Here is a 21,406-nt window from a genome sequence, read left to right as displayed (position 1 = left end):
TACCCTTTTCCTAGTTCTCCCTTGGGGACACCCTCCCCTGTTCTCTGTCGCTGTACTTCGGGAGGCTCTGACAACACCATTCATCACTCCCAGGATGGGGCGTGTGAATCAGGGCATTCGATTCTTTAGGTCCCATCAGTGGCTTCAGGGATGGGTGTGTAGACTTGGCCAGAGTGAATGAGAGGGAAGAGCACTTTCACTGGGTGGTGGAGAGAGGTGCCCACTTTCCTTCTTACCTTCCTGTGAGATCTGGGAAAGAAGCAAACACAGAGGACAGCAGAACCACCCAAAGGTGAAAGACTTGGTCCAGGCGACATGATTGGCTTTCCCATCTTGGAGCAATAACCTTTCCTTTTTATTGCTTAAAACTAACTTATGCTGGGTTGGGTTTGCATATTTGGAACTGACGCGTGATTCAAAATGCTCATGATGTCCATTTCCCCATAACTTCACTTAGCTGGTGGGCCACATAGCTCTCTAGCGCCCCCCGCCCCCCTCCCGTCCCCCCGCTTTGGGCATCACCCTTCTATCTGTATTCAAGCATGTTGTCATGGCAACATCCCTCCAAATTTCAGGGAGAGCAGTGAGAGGGAGGAAATGTAGCTCACTCTTCTTTATGTGGCTACTGACCAGCTAGTGGATTGCATACCCTTGGCTCAAGTGCACCCTTCCTTCCTGACCCGCCCCACAGTGGCCAGAGGGTGGGGGTGGGGAAAGGCGGATGGGCAATAAGGCACAGGACATGGCCACTTAAGCAGCAGAAGCTTTCAAAGGGCAGCTCCCTTGGAAAGAGGCTGTAGGTGCCTCAGTAAACCTTCCTGTAGCACCAGAGCTTCCCCGTGGAGTCTCAGAGACCCATATGTTCTTGAGCACCTTAGGATAAAGCTATAAATTGGAAATTTGTGGTCGTTCAAACATTTTTAGTAATTGCATCACCTCCATTACTGCCTTATGAGATTTTGGTGCCTGTATTTGTTGAGTTTGAGTTTATAAGCAAATTGGCCTCGAGAAATAACACTTAATTGTTAAGGCTAATTAAAAAAAAAAAAGAGGCAGTCTTAATAAGTGATGTGTGCACATCAAGTGACAGCCAAATGACACCACAGAACTTTAGGGAACAACTGTTTTGCAACAATGCAAATAGAAAACCTCTGATGGTCAAGCTGAGGTTCAAGGGAGTGGAGACGAGGCAAACCCTCCAGGACTGCATCAGAGTAAGTGCCAGCAGAGAATTCCTTCCAGCCAAACAGAATTAACCAGAATAAATCTTGTCCATGTAAATTGTAGTTGTTTTGTCATTTCAGTTGCATTTAGTCTATAACTTTGTTTTTATTGTTTCTGTAGTGCGCACGCCATCAAATGAGCCATTTATTCCTACTCTTTTGTGTTTGTGTGTATGCAGATAACATTGAAATAAAAGAAGCAGGTCAACACTGGGACCTGTGAGAAGTGTCTGTTTTCCTTTAAAGGTGTTGGTCAGCATCTCAAGCTTGAAAACCATCAATGCAGTGTTCCTGCCTCCTTCCCTGTGGTTTTAGCCACACAGTGCCCTTCTGGTGGTCCTTCCTGCCTCTGGCCTCTAACCCTTCTGACCCACCAAGCACAGAGCTATTGGTCCTAATCTACTTTCTTCATGTTGGTTTTGGACTCAAACTCCCAATAGCCCCTGCCTGGCTATCATGTGTAAGTCTAACGGGTCTCCCTAACATTCAAGTTCTGAGCCTGGCCCGACATACCTGCTTTGCATAGACATCTGATAAATAAGGGGTGAATGAGGATTTCCCAATGTGTTCCTCTTTCTACTATAGATGACTAATAAAGTGAGTTCCTCAATTAGGCACCTTTTTTTTTTTTCCAACTGAGAAAAAATAAAAATCTTGACTGGTCACAATCAACCATCAATAAATAGTTGCTAAATATATTAACCATTCAGTCCACCTCTCATTGCTAATGGAAAAACTATATTCTCAGTGGAAACATCCATTAGAAGTCAACTTCAAAAGAAGAGGCCCTTGGGGTTCCAAAAAAGTATCCAAGTATTAATATTTAAATGTCATTTCAGAAAAATCTGTAATGTTTTGGTCCTCAAAAGTATCCTCTACCTCTCATTCTCCGTGACACAAAAACCTTTGACCTTGGTTGGAGACCTTCTACTTCTCCCTACAGTTGGAGTCTTCTTGAATTCAAAATTGACAATGTGATCCAAATGCTTATTATTACTATTTCTGCATCCATGTCTCACAGAAAAAGCCAAAGTAACCCAGAAAATCCCAGTGGGCTTCCTTAGGCAACACTCTGTACACAGCCAAGTTTCCATGTACAGAAAAGGAACTTATTTTCTTGACGAGTAGATTTGTGTAATTTCAACATAAAGAATGATCTAACTCAACTTTTAGCCCATGTCTTTCCACACATTTGAAGGAGTTACAAAGAAATTACAAACCCAAAATGCCGAAAACTTTCTGGTGAGCAGAACATAAACAAATACAAAATACAGTCCTGTTTATCACAAGAAGTCACGAGGAGACCCCAGGGCTTGGAGGAGCTGGTGCCCAGGGAGCATGCATTTAGTCACCCACTCACCCACTCATTCAGGTCAATCATAGGTGAATACGGTCTTTGTCTTTATAGCGCCTACATTCTGATGGCGAGCTAGGCCTATGTTTTACTATTTATTTTCAATTTGTTCCATTAGTTTTTGTTCTGTTTTTCCTTTCCTGCTTTTTTTAAGGATAATTTAATTATTTTGGAATTCCATTTTATCTATTGAGTTTTTAGCTATATCCCTTTGTGGTGGTGGTGGTGGTGTTGTTATCATTATTATTATTATTATTCAGGGTAGCATTAGGGGATTGCAACCTACATTTTTAAGATTTCAGTCTCCTTGGCATTAATATTGTGCCACTTTATGTTAAATGAAAGAAACTTGCAACCACATAAGTCCATTTACTATGCCCCCTCCCAACACTGGGCCTTTATGCTTTAGTTGTCAGAGATTTTCATATGTAAATATTTTAAGCCCCACAATTCAAAGTTAATTATTTGCTTTAAATAGTCATATGTACTTTAAAGATGTTAAGAGGGAAAAATGCTTTAAAAAAAATACTGTCCTGTTATATCATATCTGGAATTCTTTTCTTACTGGAGAGCCACATTTCAATCTGTTGTGATTTCCCTTTGGCCTGGAGAACTTCTTTTGGTTTTCCTTGTAGCAGAGGTTAGTGGATAATAAATTCTCTAGTTTACTTTTACCTGAAAATATCTTTATTTCATCTTAATTCTTGAAGGATGAATGCTTTTACTGATGTAGAATTCTAAGTTGACAAGTTTAGCTTTGCTGTCTCCTCTCTCTCTCTCTTTTATTTTTATCATTTTCAGGGCAGAGCCTCTTTCTCCTCTGGAATCCATCATCACCAATGAGGAGTCAGAGGTGGTTTCTAGTGTTGTTCCCTGGTGGAATGTGCTGTTTCAAAATTAATTTTTTGTTTTCAGCAGTTTGACTATGATATGCCTAGGTATGTTTTTCTTTGTATTTATTTTAAATAGTTTGAGATTACTGTTCTCCTTGAATCTGTAAATTTGTTCCTGCAAAGATTTTTTTTCTGTTCTAGTCTCTTAATTCTTTCCTTCTCATATTCCTTATATTTTTGTTCATCCTTTTTTTTATATGGCCCCACAAAGCACAAAAAATATATTACATTATTTTTAGTCCTTTTTCTCTTTTCTTTAGATTGGATTATTTCTATTGCTCTATCTCCAAGTTCATGGAATCTTCTTTCTGTAATCTCTCATCAGCTGTTAAACTAATCCAGTACATTTTTTATTTCAGACTAGTGACCTGGTGCATCGATTCATGCACATTGAAAGGAAATTAATTAGAAGGTGGCTGGCAGGTGGGACTGGGCGAGGTGGGCCGGACACACCCTGGAGCCAACTTCCTGTGGTCCCTCCCCCATGTCTGTGGAGTGAGTGGGGTCCCTTCAGCAGGTGGGGTCCCTCAGCCTGGCCTGTGGGGATTGGGCCGGAACTGGCTCTCTGACATCCCCCAAGGGGTCCTGGAGTGCAAGAGGGCACTCTGCAAAGTTGCTGTCATACGGGGAGTGGAATGCAAACACAAGTGTGCAGTAAACCAGATTCGGGTCCAACAGTGTCCCAGCAACAACATAACCCACGGCCGAAGGTGGAATTGCATGGCACCACAAGAAATTGGGCTCCCTCCTCTCTGGTTTCGGGGTGCATCACCCGAGAACCGCTGCTGCCAAGTCACTGCAGCTCAGCAGCTCCTGTGTTGAGCGTCTGCCCCCTGGTGGTCAGTGTGACTGGTAGGCTGGTTGGACACTTAGCTTTTTATATATACAGATGTTATATCTTTCTGCTCTAGAATTTCCAGTTTTTAGTAGTCTTTTTTTTTTTTGAGATTCCTTATTTGTTTATGTATTACAACAATTATTTTACTTTGCATTCCTGAACATGGTTATAATAGCTGCTTTGAAATTTTTATCTGTTAACTCCAACATCTGGGTCATCTCAGAGTCAGTCTCCTTTGATTGCCTTTTCTCTCAAGTATGAGCCACAGTTCCCTGATTCTTTGTATGCTAGTAATTTAGATTGTATCTAGGACACTGTGAATGAAACATTATAATGAGCAGCCATTGAAGTGCTTTAAGGAAAGAGATGTGATACTCCTATCTTTGTCTCAGAAGAAAGTGTGCTGGTTACTGCATGGAGAATGGAGTGGATGTGGAAGGCTGCTTCAGAAGTCCAGGAAAGGTGTATTATTAACAGTTACTAGAAAGATGCCAGTGCATGTTGGAATTAAGTAGAGCAGGTTGCAATGAGAGACCTGGAAGGGACTTGGACATCGGCTGCCCATAGGGGCATCTTTTTCTGGATGATCCACTGGTACTTTTTACCCAACAGGCCAAACAGAATGCCATTCACCAACTTCCAATGAGAGAAATCTCAGTAATTCCTGATGCTTCCTGCTTTTCACTCTCAACAGTCAACTACCTGCTAAGTTCCAGCAATTCTTCCCTTAAGATTTCCTTTTCACTACTACCACTGATTGCAGAGCCTTATCCTTTTTCACCTAAATGAGTAAAATAGCCTCCTGACAGACAATCCTATTTCCAGTCTCAGTCGTCTCTATCTGTCTTTGTCTCTGCTTCCAGGCCCATCTTTTCCAAAGATACAGTCTACTGAGGTCATTTCTATTCAACAGTTTTTCAGTGCCCCTATTTGGTACGAGAGAAAATCCAAATCCCATAACATGGCATGTAATGCTTAGCCATGTGACTCTTTCCTCTTATTTTTCAGCAAATGCACCTCTTACCGGCTGGACAAAAAAGGAGGAAATGGTGACCAAGATCTGTCCTCCCTTTGCCAATAGTCTAATGAGGGAGGCAGAGACCATCTTCAACTTCATCTTCCTCTACTGCCTCCTCTGCCCTCACTGCCCTCCCTCAATTTCCTCCAGCACACAGAATTACTTTGCCATTACTAACCACTTTATTCTATTTCTTGATACCTCTGAGCCTTTGGGCATGCTGTTTATTCCTCTTTCCTTTCCTTCTTCCCTTTCTGTTAAGAAGACCTAAATCAAATTTCACTTTTGCTAACTCCCCACACCCTTGATACAATCATTTTTCTACCTATTCATTCAAATCTCAGTTGAGAATCTCTTTCTTGGGGAGCAGATGTTTTTATAACAGTCCTTCTAACTTCACATTTAACTATCTGTAGCCGCTCCTGTTTCTTGCAGTAAAACTATAAAATCTTTGGGAGCAGGGAGCTGGTCTACGTCATCTTTGGTTCTATCATCTAGCACATTGCCCAGCTCCCAGTCAACAGTCAATTGTTTATTTACTCTCTGACATTCTTCTCATTTACAAATGGGGAAATAAAAGTCCAGGGCTGGGAAGTGACAAGTCTTGCGAAATGCCTTGGACTTGTTTTTATGATCACTATTTCTAAGGGGGGAGGAAGTGGTCAATATTTCTCTGGGCAATAGACGGGAAGGTTTCGTGGAAGGGGCGGGACTAAGTGGAAGCTGGTAGAAGTGAGGGTTAGAGGTATGAAATCTGATCAATATCTTGATGGCTTTCACAAGCTGAATCTATGAACACAGGTTGCTCACTGGAAACCAGAGGGGCTGTAATGAAAAGAGAACTAACCTGCAAGGGCAAAACAAAAACAAACTTGTATTCCCTTCATAGTGTACACCTCCCTGTTTGGCCCTGGACTCACCCCCTCTTCTCTCTGGGTACCAACTTCTAATAATAAAATAAACAACACCAGTAATAATAATAATAATAACAACAACAACAACAACAACAATAATAACCACTTAGAGTTATTAAACCTTTACTCTGTTCCTGCTACTATTCTAAAGCCTTTATGTTTTACAGATGAGAAGATCTGCTTTCAAAGAGTTGAACTAACTTGACCAAGGTTACATAGCTAAGTGATGGAGACAGGATTTTTGCTCCAGATGTTGGACTTGAATCTTAATAGAAAGACTTTAAAGGAGTTTCTGTCACAACAAACATTGGCCATTCTCAAGCCTATTACAAGACTAGAGGCCCAGTGCAAGAAATTCGTGCACGGGTAGGGTCCCTAGGCCTGGCCGGCAATCAGGGCCGACTGCCGGCTGGGGCCTTCCTTCCCCAGCTTCTTTTGTTCTGCGCCGACCCCTGGTGGTCAGTGCACGTCATAGTGAGTGATTGAACTCCCAGTCTCCTGGTCAAACTCCCGAGGGAATACTTTGCATATTAGGCTTTTCTATATAGAAATTCCTTTTCCTGTAAGGTGACTTACATGCCTAGCTCCCTCCCAGCTGGAAAAAACTCACCTGGAAAATATAGGGATTATCTCTGTCTGCACACACATGAAAGACATGAATCATTCGAGATACTAGTTATGACCTGAATTAGCTGTGAAGGAAAATCATTATTTTTAAAAATAGTTTCAGCACACAGAAGTCTTATCTGCGTGGTCCTATATGTCACTGCTAGTTTCTATCTTTAAATATTATTAATCATATCAGCAATTTAGTAGAGCACCTGCACATACACTACCTTATTCAGTCAACACAGCCGCCGGTTTTCCAGGTGAGGACACAGGGACTTGGCCAGCAAGTTTCCCCAAAGCTCACAGACAATAAAAGGCGATGGTGTTTGAGCTCCAAAGACCCTCTCTGACATCTTTCCACCTCCGGAACACGGGAACTTCACAATTGCAAGTGTGTCTACCTGTAATTTACGGAAACCACCAGAAATGTACTGAATCACTGAAATGTAAATGCCTGAATTGCCCAAATAATAATGATCCCAATGTCTTTTGACTAGCTGCTTTAAAAAAAATTTTGATTTTAGAGAAAGAAAGAAGAAGGGAAAGAGTCAGAGAGAGAAAAGGGAGGTGGGGGAGAGGGAGGAGAGACAAAGAGAGAGAGAGAGATTTGTTGTCCCACTTATTTATGCATTTATTGATTCTTGTATGTGCCCTGACCAGGGATCGAACCTGCAACCTTGGTGTCCTAGTATCAGGACAATGCTCTAACCTACTGAACTGCCCAGCCACGGCTCAACTGGCTGCTTTGAAGCACATTAGAAGCCCAGTGTTAGGAAGGGCTCCCGAGGGCCACCCGGTCCCCCATTCCTCTCCTCTCTTCACTGGTTCCACCCTCCAGCGTTTGAGGTGGTGGCTCAGCCTCCCACGGTGCATCCCTTTTGCCTCTGAGCAGCGTTGAAGGTTATGAGCCTCTTCTCCTGACGGAAATCGGCTTCCTAACATTGTCACCCGTGGGTCCTCGGTCAGCCTTGTGAGGTCACCCTCTAGACATCCTCCAGGTAATTGATTTCAGTCCTCAGCACCCTTGATTCTTTCCATTTCCTCTTTGAACTTGTCTGGATCTCAACTTCCTCATCAAGAAAATGGGTAGATGGACTGGTTTTGTCAGACCTCCATAAAGCGTTCTTCTTGTGACCTTCTGATATTTTAAATATCCAAATAATTGTACCCCAAAACAGAAAAGCTTGCTCATTGCCAAGAACTCTGAAAAAAAAATAAAAAGTGTTTCCTAACATGTTGCCCATTGTGTCTTTTCCTTCCTTCCACTTTGTTTGTGTTTGTTCGGAGATGGAGAAGATAGTCCAGAGAAGGTGGGGCCTGCTCATTGTTGACGCGGCCAAGCACTGGAGCAGGGACGGGGTCTGAAGTGGTCAGGGATGCTGAAAGCCCTGGGCAGCCCCACCCTTTCCCACCTTGGCTTCTAGCTTCGTTTCCAAATCACAGGGAGGTTTCCAGATAAAAATTCCGATTGACTGGCATTCACCCAGGGTCCCACACAGCCTCCTCTCTGGCACCTTCTCGTAGATTCCTCATACATCCAAGTGCGTCTGTGACTTCCACCACATCTCCCCTGGTGAAGGAATCAAGCCTTTCTGAAATACTTCTGAAATTTATCGAGAAGACCACATGTTTAGGAAACCTGATTAGAGCCACATACGGACTAGAGTGTGAAACAACGGTAACAATAAAAGTAATAACAAATAAATACGTATTGAGTAAATGTGTTCCAGACCCCAGGCTAAGAACTGCATGGGCTTTATGTTCTTTAATTCTCACAATAACACTATAAGGCAGGTGCTATTTTCATCACCATTTTGTAGATGATGAAACTGGACTTTAAAAGGTTATGCGTGTCACCTGCCCAGTGTCAGACAACTGACAAATGGGGGAGCCAGAATGGCAGCCTAGGTATGTCAACTCTGATGTCTGAACACTTCATTCAATACTAACTGCTTTATTGTTTTAAACAATATTTTAAAAATGTTTGCATCTATGTATCTCTTCTTCCATAAAGCCCTCCAGGATGCCTCCCCCCAAATCTCATTTAGAGATCGCCACTGTGTTTCATTGAAACTGTGCATCCTTTTATGCTAGTGCTTAGCACACTGTTTAAAACCTTTTTTAAATTTCTTCCACTCTAGACAGTAAACTACTCGAAAGAAAGCAAGAGCTGTGTCTCTTCGTTTGTATTCCTTGCTCCTGGCCCATTTTTCTTCTTTTCTCAAACAGGATTTTAGGGCTCTCTTGCTCTGGATTGTCAATAGCTCTTGGTCTTACAGCCAAAATCAAAAGTTGCTGGATGAGGAGAGACAAACCACACCCAGTCCTAGGCATCTAGGGGATTCTTCTGAGTGTTCCCACAGGGCATGGAAGCTCGGGCTTTGCATTAAAGAACGGAAACAGCTCAGCTGAGAGGTAGCTTCCCTGAGGTTAAGTAGTGACAAGTTGTTTCAGGGAACTTTCTGGAGGACTGACTGCTAAATGTCTGTAGGTTATGGTCTAAGCCAGCCGTGGGCAAACTACGGCCCACGGTCCAGATCCGGCCCGTTTGAAATGAATAAAACTAAAAAAAAAAAAGACCGTACCCTTTTATGTAATGATGTTTACTTTGAATTTATATTAGTTCACACAAACACTCCATCCATGCTTTTGTTCCGGCCCTCCAGTCCAGTTTAAGAACCCATTGTGGCCCTCGAGTCAAAAAGTTTGCCCACCCCTGGCTAAGCCATGCATTCACGAGAGACACAGAGAGGGTGTCTGTAGCTGAGCCTGGGCTTGGGGCAGAAAAGGGCATGAGGACCACCCTGAGCCCATCTGAAGGACCAATGGCATCCACTGCATGGAGCAGCCACAACAGTAATGATGACGTAATAATGATGTGATAATGATGGTGGGCCCTTAAGTCAGGTCTTCCCCACTGTTATACCCTTTCTGCTCCTAAGAGTCTTACACGCCCAAAGGAAGGCACTCTGTCAAGCATGACAGGTTTCATTTGCTATCAGCCTTCATGTTTGGGGGAGAGACATTCATTATACCAGAATCGGGGAGCACACTCAGACCTGTTGCAAGCACACATGTCTACCAGTGTATGTGCATCAGAGGTTCCCGGGAGAACATGCAAGAGACTGCTGCAGGCAGCTGCCCCAAGACAGTGAGACTGAGTCTGTTTCTATTCTATCCATCCGTTAATTTTGTTCATTAGATTCCACCTGTGAGTGAAATCATGTGGTACTTGTCTTTCTCTGACTGGCTTATTTCATTTAGCGTAATGTTCTCTGGGTCCACAGATAGAGAACAGACTGACAACTGTCAGAGGGGAGGGGAGTTAGGGGGCTGGGTGAAGGGATGAAGCAAAAATACAAACAAACTCATAGACACAGACAACAGTTGGTGATTACCAGAGGGAAATGGGGGTAGGGGGAGACCGAAGAGGGTAAATGGGGGGTAAATAGTGATGGAAAGAGACTTGACTTGGGTTGGTGAACACACAATACACTATACAGATGATGTATTATTATAGAGTTATACACTTGAAACCTAAATAATTTTATTAACCAATGTCATCCCAATAAATCCAGTAAAAATAGAAAAAAATACATTAAATAATTAAATTTTAAGAAAGATAGTGAGACGGAGGTTCTAAGGAGAGGGGGAGGTGCATTTTTCATTGGAAATGTTCTTAGATTGCCTGAATATTATATCGTGAGCTTGTGTCATTTGAATAATAATATAAACCATTAAGCTAAGTAAATACTTGGCTCAGATTCTAAATGACTGGAATTGAATCAGTTCTATGTAGAGACCCAACTTGAGCTTAAGCTGCATTTTCTTTGGGGTTCAAGGGCTGCTGTCAGGGAGCAGGTTGCCTGAAGTTTATGTACATGGGCCTTGGAAAAGTCTCCTGAGAAGCGGTGCAGAGAAGGGGAGACTAGGATTCAGAACAATAGTGGTGATAAGAGAAATAACAAACATTTCATAAGCGCTACAGAGATTCTCTCGTTCGAGCAGCCAAAACAAGCAGGTGTCATCATCTTCCCGGTGGAATCTGAGGTCTGAGAGGTTAAATACCTACCAAGTGGCAAAGCTAAGATTCCGTTCCAAGCAACCAGAAGCCATGTGCCAAGTCCTGTCTACACTGGGGGAAGTGAGTAGCACAGAGTGCTGGCCTCCTCGGGCTCCTTCGTGGTAGTGGGGGAGGAAGCCAGCAGGCAAGCAGACATTCACACTAAACGGTGCTGCTTCTTCCTGCTGATCAGCTGAGGAAAGGTGAAGGCCTGTGTTTGAACAGGCATAAGAATCACACTCAAGAAATCAAAAGGGCAGATGCTAGTATGCGAATTTATTTATTTTTCTAATATAATTCAATTTTCTTTCTGAGTCTTCCTCTCCTCAAAAAAAATTAAAATAAAATAAAATAGGCACACAAATTTAATTTTCTTTTAAAACTTGGGACTTATTTTTTCCACTCCAGATACAAAATGAAGCAATGCATAATTTAAATGCCATCTCAGGACTATTCCTGACTCTGGGCTCTCCATGCCCCTTCCTCCTGCGATGGCACCTGGAGGTGGGGGTGGGGGTGGGGGAGGCATGGCATCATTGGTTTGGGGAGTGAGAAATATCAAAGCCGTGGGCTGGAATCCAGAACCTCACTGAGCTTTCTTGACCCCAGATGCTGGGCACCCTCCACTAGCCTCAGCTGGATGTGACTCCTGCCACCTGGTTTGTGGGTGTGGCACTGGCATCCACTACTGACTTCCACCGATGCCTGTGGACTCTGATTGGGAGATGTCTGCAATCTAGGGCATTCCCAGCCCAGCCACAGTCCTTCCGGGCTGTCAAACCACTCAGCTCTTCCACACTTGCCTCTGGGGCCCTGGAAACTCTCACTAAACTGAGGTGACCAGGGTTCCCCCAACTCCCACCTCCACCCTCACCCCCAGGCACCTCCCTGGAGCACTGCTCTTCTACTGATCTGCCCTGTGGCAGAAGAGCCATGTGCCTTGGCAACTGTGATGCTCAGGCCTTCCCTGCCACTTCCCAGGATCCACCCCCTGCTCTGATATCTCTCAAGCCTTTTGAAGTGTTTCCACCTGCCTCCCACCCTTACCTCTGGTTTATATGTACCACTCCCTGTCCTGGTCTGGCAGGAGTTTCCCTTATTTCATATTCTAATCATCCTAAATCCATGGCCAATATATAATCTATGCTGTGATTTTTCTGGCTTGGCTCCAATCTGGGCCTAGATTTGAGACATGTATTTTTCCCTTCTCAATAAGATAGATTTTTGTTTTGTTTTTCAAATAAATAGTATATTCCTATCAGATTATGTTTTGCTTAACTATGCGCTATAAAAACTTGAGGTACTATTAGGGGTTATTTGAAATAAAAACAACTGGCTTAGTATTTTTAAAAAATATTCCCAGAAAACATTCAACATGATCAAAGTAGTTATTCTCAGAGATCTGAGTCATTCGAACCATCGTCCAGTTTGCTATATTTGATAAATTAAGAGAAAAGGCAGAGGTAGGCCACTTAATATTTATTGAGTATCAACAATATCTAGGCACTGTGGTTGGTGTTTTGTATTCTTCACTTTCTTTAATCCTCATAATATACCCTTTCTGTAAGTAGCATTCCCACTTTACTGAGGATGAAAACAAGTCTCAGAAGAGATTATATAACTTCCCCAGGTGATCTGGCTAGAAGTGATGACATCAAGATTCACACTCCATGCAGCTGGTCCTAAACCCCATTTACTTTCTCATTGTCTCCGTAAGCAAATTGTCAACCATTGAATGTTCTGTATGTGTTATTTATAGCATATGGAGAGCCTTGCAATAATCAACGGCCACAAGGTATTTATGACTGTTTGCTAGGGAAATAAGCATGATGTACTAACCCTAAATGTTAGTACATGGATGGCTGTACCTGTGCTTTTCAGACCTCCTGTTGGTCCTGGCCTTGACTGGTTTGTTATCTGCAGGTCTGAGTGTCACTGGTCAGACGGCGAGATTGTTTGGAACCTCAGTCCTGGGTTGACGCAGCATCTTTGTTTACCAAGAAAGAACCAATGATGGCATTATTGGGAAAATTAAACCTGCTGTTTGGTGAGCTGCTGTTCAATAGTTTCCAGGAGAGCATTACAGTGAAGAGGGGGCACTGTCTGTACCCATAAATATGGATTTTCTGCATGGCCCACCTCAGAGGAAAGGCTGCAAGTCACTGTTTCCAGAAAAGAATTGGGGTGGCCTATGATGACATAGGTGAAGAGCTGGAATGATAGACAATGTGTTCTTCATGTATGGGTGCAATCCAAAATTTAAATGCACTCATAGTCCATAAAATGTACCTTTGAATCATTTAAGTTACATATCATATGCCTGTATATATAAGTATAGATACATGTGTGCATGTATGTGTATGTGTGTGTTTTATGGGAGTTAGCATAGTTTAGAAAAGAATGCTAAATATAATTCAGATTTAAATGCCAATATTGGCTTTTCTAACAGCACACTACAAGTCACCAAACTTTTCTGGGCCTCAGTTTTCTTAGGGATCCGATTTAGTGTTTTAAATAAAAAATGTTTAGACCTCCTTTAGTACCGGCTGATTCATATTAAACGTAGATATGCTGCATGCCTTTATGATAAGCTGTTCTCCCGGAACTTTCATCTGTTCCCAGTGCACCTTTGCAACACTTACTGCAGATGAACTAAAATAATGCCTTCTATAATTTTATTAGCTCTGAGAGACAGGGAGGGTGCCTGTCTCATTCCTCACTGTCTAAACCTGGCTCAGTACTGGCTCGTGTTTTTTGTTGTTGTTTTTAATGAATTAATAGATAATAAAAGACAATAATCTGTGACAAATTTTCAAGTGGCATGCGGAACCTTTATAAAACTAGACATGACTAAAATTAACCCAAAAAATAAAGAGAGATATAAACCGACTAATGAATCAAGGGAATACTTGGGGAAAGTTTTAAAGAACTGTTATTGTTACCACAAAAAAGAGAATTTTTATTACAGGCAATTTTTCCTTCAAATTTTTACCCAAAATCTCCATGTTTTTAAATAACAAGAAAATGACGTTAAGTCGTTATTGTATTTGGGATTATTCTCAACTGAGTCTAAGCAAGTAGAATTCATCCATGTGGTAAGAGGATTATTCTCTGTGATTAAATACAGTTCATCCTGCCATTGCAGAACTGGAAAAATTCAAAGAAAAACTACTCAGGCGATAAACAAAAGCAGAAACCATAACAAACGACGTGATAAAATTCTATCCGCCTTTGACAGAAAGCAGACTAGTAATAAAAGGAAAAATAAGTTGTTTTCTGTCCTCCAGGAATTCAGTGTGATTTTTATATTAAAAAGGTGTAAAGGACTGTTATTTAACATGCAAGAGAATATTTGATAAAAAATAATGAATGCTAAAACCATCCATTCTATGAGCAAATGACTTTGGAATGATGTCTGTGAGCCAGACACTCTGGTTAGTGGAGTGCATAAGGATGAGCCCGAATTCAGTAGTCATAATCACCATCGAAATCATTTTCATAAGAGCAGACATTTCGTGGGCAATCCTTACATGCTACAGCTGAAAAGCTTCCATAGCAGTAGTGATCAGGAGCTCCTCAGTTTTACTGGAAAAAATATATTTAAAAAAAAAAATATTTATATAAATCTAGGGTCACTGGTGGCCAAGGTCGTTGGCCTTGTTGTTGTGGGCACTGTGATGGGCCACCCAGACGTGCCATCAAATTCAGGTCTGAGACACTGACATTTGCTACCCCAGTGCCACCAGTGCTACCCATTGGAGGCTGGCAGCTGAGTCTTTCCTCTGGGCAAAGGGAGCTGCCTTGCCCATGCTTATGCCCTTCCCGGGTAGAGCCAGCCCACATCCAGTGGGTGGTTAACATAGAGACCTGAAGGCCTTTCTCCCAGCTCCAGAGCTCCCGAGGGGTGGGCTGAGGTCTTCTCTGTGAGACACTGCGGCCCACCTGCTCCCTTCACTTCCTTTCCCCGCACAGCTCTGGTTCTGAAGGACACTCCAAGCCAATCTCCATCGCAGGCTCTTTTCCCAGAGAACCCAAGCTATGCCACTTTGGCGGAGTCCCATCTAAAAGGGGGAAATGGCCCTAACCAGTTTGGCTCAGTGGATAGAGCTTCGGCCTATGGACTGAAAGGTCCCAGGTTCGATTCCGGTCGAGGGCATGTACCTTGGTTGTGGGCACATCCCCAGTAGGAGGTGTGCAGGAGGCGGCTGATCGATGTCTCTCTCTCATCAATGTTTCCGACTCTCTGTCCCTCTCTCTTCCTCTCTGTAAAAAATCAATAAACTACATTTTAAAAAATAAGTAAAAGGGGGAAATGGAGCTAAGCAGCGACAGCTGAAATGAGACACCAGAGAGAACCCTGATACCCCCAGTGGCTCCCCAGTCCTCCTCTTCGCCTCAACCTTCCTATTGTGCTGGGTCACATATGGTTCCAAACAATCTCACCGTCTGACCAGTGATGCTCAGACCTGCAGATAACTGCCCAAATGTGGGCCTGCTGGGCCAGAGTAGGAGAGGATTTTATCCCCATCATACTTTTATTAATTTAGGGGAAATTAGCTCAGCCTTTTAGCAGCTCAAACATCCAGATGCTCTATTGGAGCTTGTATGCAGCAGAGATTCCTACATCACTTTCTGTCAAGCCAGCTCCCCCTCTTTCCATCCAAACATTGTTTAGACTTCTCAAAAGGCTGCCTCAACTTTATGACTGGCAATATTTCTTACCCCTGTAGACACGTGGCCCTACCGTGAGCCAAGAGCGGGGAGGGGTTGGGCAAAGGGAAGTGGAGAGGTTTTTGCAATTTATAGTGTGAAAATAGTATTTGGAACAGACTTTTTCCCCAAAGGGCACCCGTTGTTCACCCATCCTATGTTCAGGCCCCTTGAGAATTGCAGAGGACGTCTCTTTTATAATGGCTCGGAGTTTCAATGGCTCCTGTTTGGAGCTTTTAATCTGATCTAATGTGTACTGTGCAGAAGTCCCAGAGACATTCGCTTTGCCGGTAATGTGGCTGTGTGGGACCATTAGATGCTCTGGGGATCAAGTCTCACTGAGAGAATTGAAGTGGTGACAGATCTAGAGTAAGTTAATTTCCTTTAGTTTCTAACTGTGCAAAGTCTGGAGCTAGATGGGACTTGAGAGATCATCTGGTGCTCGAATGGCATACACTCCACTTCCCCGACATTCCTGCCCTAAGAGCCCAGGGCAGACATTGCTAATCAAACCCCGTGCGTCTGCACACAGAGCCCCTGTGCTGACACTTTGCCAGATCTTCTTCCCCAGGGCCCAAGTGATGTCTGTAATTCTCAGCGCACCACAGCAGACAGCTACCACCTAATTGGTCTGGCAAGCTAGATAAACTTAATTTTTTTTTTTTTTTTTTTTTTTTTTTTTTTTTACTTTTCCCAGTCACCCTCCTCTCTTAAAGGGGTGAAATCATTGACCCAAATTTATATTATGATTAGTATGTGAGCTTAAACACCTGATTCCCAACTCAGTGCTCTCTCCATCTGCCCCTTTCTGAAAACTTTTCAACCATTATAAGCCTGCAAACTGGTCAGGTATACAGAAATCTGGGCCCAAATTTAACATTACTGAAGGCTACATAGCCATTCCTCACGATGCTTGTGACATATATGGGATCATGGAGGCCATCTGGAGGCGAGGTAGCCAAGCCTGGCTCCATACCACAGGGCCTCACACACTTCAGTAATAATAATAAAAAAATGCTAAGACAAATAGGAGCATGTACGCAGTGACTCATAGCTCTAAGCTAATCCTACAATGGCCCCACCTCACTATTTAAAAACATGAGATAGAGAGAGAGAAATATAATTCCATATATGTGCATCTATTTGGTAACCATAACAACAAGCCATAAATGGGAAGTGACTCCGGACAAGTGGTGTTATTTGATGTCCAGGCCATCCATCTGGCTCCTGAGCTATCACGTGCACCTGGGGCCTTGAAAAGCAAGTGGCCCTTAGGAAATTTGGACCCTTGCAAATGCTTAATCTCTCCAGCACCAGCATCATTTTCCTCCTACCAGGAGGATGGCAGAGATGGAGGGAGGCTGGAAAACACTGGCTGGCATGAGGTGCCCTGGGAACCAGTCAGAGACCACAGGGTGATGCGTCAGAATCCAGGAAAAGATGGGTGGGATGATCGCGTCGTTCTTTCTCCTTGGCACAGAGAGAACTCACCTGAGTCTCCAGCCTCCACTCCAGAGGGACTGAACGTCAAAGTACAATAGACCTTTGGGACAGCAGACACAATTCCAACACTTAACATGTGTGAATGAGGCCCAGAGCGGGGAAGAGATTTAAGAACACACAGCGAGAATGGCTGATGTTTCCAAGAACAGGTTCTTTGAGGAGTAAAAGAAAGAATCTGGAAATATGTAATCGTCAGAAGCCACAGTAAACTGAAACAACTCGCCCAGTGAAAACCACGTGGTTCTTACAGAGCTGCTCACCACAGAAAGCAGACATCCCATCCCCAACCCCAAGCCCGACCCCGCCCCCTGCAATGGGTCTCCCTGCTTTTAAGCTCTGACTCTTACTGAGACATAATGCTAGTTTCAAAGTGACTCACTTTGGAAACAGTCTTTGTGACTCAGCCTCTCTCTCTAACCACTAGCCCAAGCTCCTCAAGTCTTCAGAGGACTCGACTACATCTACCACAAGCTGGCAAGAGAGGCATCCTCCTTGCATTAAAGATAAATAGGTGTTTTGTGGATTAATGATCAATTGCAAGCAATAAAAGATGAAGTAATTCATAATTAAGCACATTTTCAGCTAAGATTAATGAGCAAATGCTCTATCCCTTTTAATCTTCCGAACACCCCCATGAGTAAAAACAATTATTCTACATTTTCAAGAGATGGTAAGTAACTGGAAACGGAGTTTTGGAGATGGTTAGGTGACTAGCCCAGTGGGCAGAGCCAGGATTTAAAGTTAAGTCATCCTAGTTTCCTCTGTCCTCCACCCTTGCTTCCCAAACCCCACACCCTACATGTAGCATCTTCCACGTGGCCAAGGCACAATTACCTCGGTTCCTTTATCAACACAACAGTTCAGTGGACAGTTGGAGGGGTATCTGTCACATTAAGCAGACAAACAAACAAAGACAGATTTTAGAGATAGAAAATCCATGCTGCCTTGGGGAAATCACAGCCTGGATGTGAGCCTCAGTCTTCCTCATCTGTACTATGGGGATAGGAAGAGCATCTACCTGATAGATCTGCCATAAAGATGAAGTGAGATCATGTAAGTGAAAAGTGTTTTGTATAAATTGCTAAGTGTCATTCAGTGAAAAGTGAGTAAGGTCACAGAGAACGACAGAAATGGTAAAAGGACAAGACAAAAGCTTACCCAATGAGTGGGGTCTGGTGTGAAACCATTACTGGGTTCATAGCAAGTAATCATGGTAATATATGGGAGCTGCCAAATACCAAAAGCTTTATGTAGCATAGGTAGAGTTTTCTAAAAACAGTTCTCTTCACATCAATAACCAAAAGCCATGGCTTGAGTCTCCCCCTGCGCCCCCTTTATTCAGCATCGCAATTTGTAGTTCTCAGGCTCTCATGTATGTTAGAAAGTTGCAGCAGCCTATGTTAGACACTTTACCTCTTTTTTTATGTGGAATATAAAACCGAAAGTAACAAATGAACAAACAAGAAAAACAAATGAACAAAAACTCATAGACACAGACAACAGTACTGTAGTTACCAGAGGGAACAGGGGTGGGGTGGGTAGTAAAGGGTTTAGGGGATCAAATATATAGTGATGGAAGGAGATCGGACTGTGGGTGATGGGCACACAATGTAATATACAGATGATGCATCACCAAATTCTACACTTGTAACACATGTAATTGTATTAACCAATGCTGCCCCAATAAATTTAATTGAAAAAAACTCTATCTAATTCTAACAACGCCCTACTGAAAGAGGTGCTGTGTGGTTATGGAAACGGAGGCACAAGATCCGTGAAGCCTGACTCCACAGCCAATATGTGAAGGAGCTGATTTGAACGTAGGTCTGGTCAACCTCTCAGACCCACTACGTACCTGACTTTCCCAGACAAATTTCACTGCACCACAAGTGGAGAGCAGAGCACAGTTACCCCCTCAGGAAAGAGCAATGTTTAGCCCCGGGGAGGGAACCTGAAAAGTCCTTCCCGAACTCTAAGGCTGCCCTGAGGAAGAGGATGGGCCCACCCCATGTCTCCAGGGTTCACCTCAAACGACTTTCTCTGCCCGCCCTGCGCGGCTCCCCACGCTGCTCTGAATCAGCCCTCGGGCTCTTTCTCATTTTTCTCCTTCACATATTTTCCCACAGTGCTTTCCCTGAACTTCTTCTTTCCTTGAATCCTCAGCTCACCCCAGGACCCTACCTCTCCTTTCTCCCCAACCCCACTTCCCAGTTTTCCTCCCAGCCGCTGACGTGTCCCTGAGTTAACTGAACAGGCTGACCTAGACTCACCCCTTCAGGTTAAAACTGCATTTCACCTTGGAAAAAAATATATAATAAAGTTCATGACTATCAAGCAACATATTGAATACTTTATACCTCAAAGTATTAATAAATTGTGCTAATCAGGCCTGGAAGGAATCACGTCCACAGTGACTTTTATTTAGAAGGTCCTGTGCTCACATCTATGCACTTCACAATGATAAATAAAATACGATCCCTTTCTTCCCAAATTTACAGCCTAGAGGTTGGGTTGCTGAGATGAGTGTAATAACAGAAATAATCAGGCAGTCCCATTTATTAAAACCATTAGCCCTGTGGGAGAGAAACATAAACAGAGGCCCAGTTATCCCACTAAATCATGCAAACAACCAAAACTTGAACCTCGGTTAAACATTTTTAGTTCTTCACTCACTCAACAAATATTTCTTGAATTCCTACTATGTGCCAGTCATTCTTCCAGGCTCTGGGGAAAGCGTGATGAAGAAGGCAGGCAAATTCCCTTCTCTCTTGGGTCTTATCTGATCCAAGTTTATATGGTGTAAGGTGGGCAGTAATAAAACTGAAGAGAAGTGGCAGAGCCTGGGTCAGAAAGTAGCCAATGGGGGAGGTGGGGACCTGAAGCCAAGAGGCCCAGGACGACCTCACTGAGAAGTGACCAGGTGAAGGGGAGAGGAAGTGCAAAGGCCCTGAAATAGGAAGGAGCTTGTCATCTTTGAGGAAAGGCTGGTGTGACTGGAAAGATAGAAGAAAGATCTAGAAATCAGGTTGGGGAAGAAGAAAGGACAGAATGCTGGGCTCCAAGGAGTCTGTATTTTCTTCTGCATGTTTTGGGAAGCTGTAGAAGGGTCCTGAGCGGAGGAATGACATACGTGATCTGTGTTTTTAAAAAACGACCATGTCACTGGTTGTTACCCAAGCCGTCTCTGAGAGACCAGGTGTCTAAACTATCTGGGGTTTTAACTGATGGTTGCCAGATGGGAGGGAGGTTGGGGGTGTGTGTGAAAAAGGTGAAGGGATTAAGGACAAATTGGCAGTTACAAAACAGTCATGGGGATGTAATGTACAGCATAGGGGATATAGTCAATACTGGTGTAATAACTAGGTATGGTGCCAAATGGGTACTAGACTTAAGGGGGCAGGCGATCTCTTCATAAATTACATAAATGCCCAATCACTATGCTGTACACCTGAAACTAATGTAATAGTGACTGTCAACCGGAATGGAAACATTAAAACAAAAACAAATAAATAAATAAACTCCCTGGGGGTCCAGGGCTTCCCATGGCCCATCTGGGATGACTTCATTAAGACGTGACTGTGGATTGCATTGTAGAGAAGACAGCTTGGTTCACAGGAAGGGGGAAGTCGTGGCCAGGGGGGGTAACATGTGATGCAGGCAGAAGTCAAGGAGCTGTGTGAGTTAGTGTTCCCCAAAGCTCCTTATGTGAGCACCAGTTTCCAGGTATGGGCATGAAGTTTACACAAGAAAGGGTGAGGAAGCCAGGGAGGGGAGGCGCTCTGTTCACCGGAAGCCTTCTCAGAGCCTGCGGGGTGCTCATTGGCATCTGGACTCCTCCAGATGGGGCTCACATTGGCAGGGCTCCCCAAACTTATTTGACCACAGAACCCTTCACATGAAACACAGTGTGAAACCCCAGTTTAACGGCTTCAGCTTAAAACCAGCAAAGACCTATTTGGAGATGCAAGCAGGGATGTAATAAGTAATAGACCTTGAAGCTAGGGATCGAGCACTTTGGGTTAATATGAGGCCAAGGTAAACTTACCGGAGTTTGATAAAGTTCATAGTAAATAAAAACATGAAAAGGTCACTTTTGCTATCCTGTTTAGAACTGTACGATGGAGCAGAGGTCCCCAAACATTCCAGAAAGTTTGCAAGATGATGCACTGGAGTGTGTGAGAAAATATTATGTCTTTATACTTATATTGCTCCAAAAAAAATCTTAAAGAAGTGACTATTCTACTATTGACTACATGTTTGGAAAGTGGTACATGCAGATGA

At 43.3% G+C, this 21,406-nt stretch overlaps 1 long non-coding RNA gene across 7 annotated transcripts in view; it reads right to left on the bottom strand.

Moving 5' to 3' along the window:
• Window positions 1-12,915, bottom strand: part of LOC118657717 — a 67,735-nt gene extending 54,820 nt beyond the window's left edge. For 3 of the 7 annotated variants that reach the window (XR_004968098.1, XR_004968099.1, XR_004968100.1), the window contains exons 1-4: window positions 12,781-12,912; window positions 10,922-11,123; window positions 8,262-8,452; window positions 7,077-7,250 (exon numbers count right to left, since the gene is read on the bottom strand). This is a non-coding gene — a long non-coding RNA (uncharacterized LOC118657717). Of the gene's footprint in view, window positions 1-7,076; window positions 7,251-7,959; window positions 8,053-8,261; window positions 8,453-10,921; window positions 11,124-12,780 lie in introns of all 7 variants that reach the window. The other 4 variants (XR_004968103.1, XR_004968104.1, XR_004968101.1 and 1 more) reach the window with 4 other exon arrangements.
• Between the last annotated feature and the right edge of the window lie 8,491 nt (window positions 12,916-21,406).

Source organism: Myotis myotis, unplaced genomic scaffold, assembly GCF_014108235.1.
Source record: "Myotis myotis isolate mMyoMyo1 unplaced genomic scaffold, mMyoMyo1.p scaffold_m19_p_6, whole genome shotgun sequence".
Lineage (NCBI taxonomy): Eukaryota > Metazoa > Chordata > Mammalia > Chiroptera > Vespertilionidae > Myotis > Myotis myotis.
This window is presented reverse-complemented; position numbering and strand designations above follow the sequence as displayed.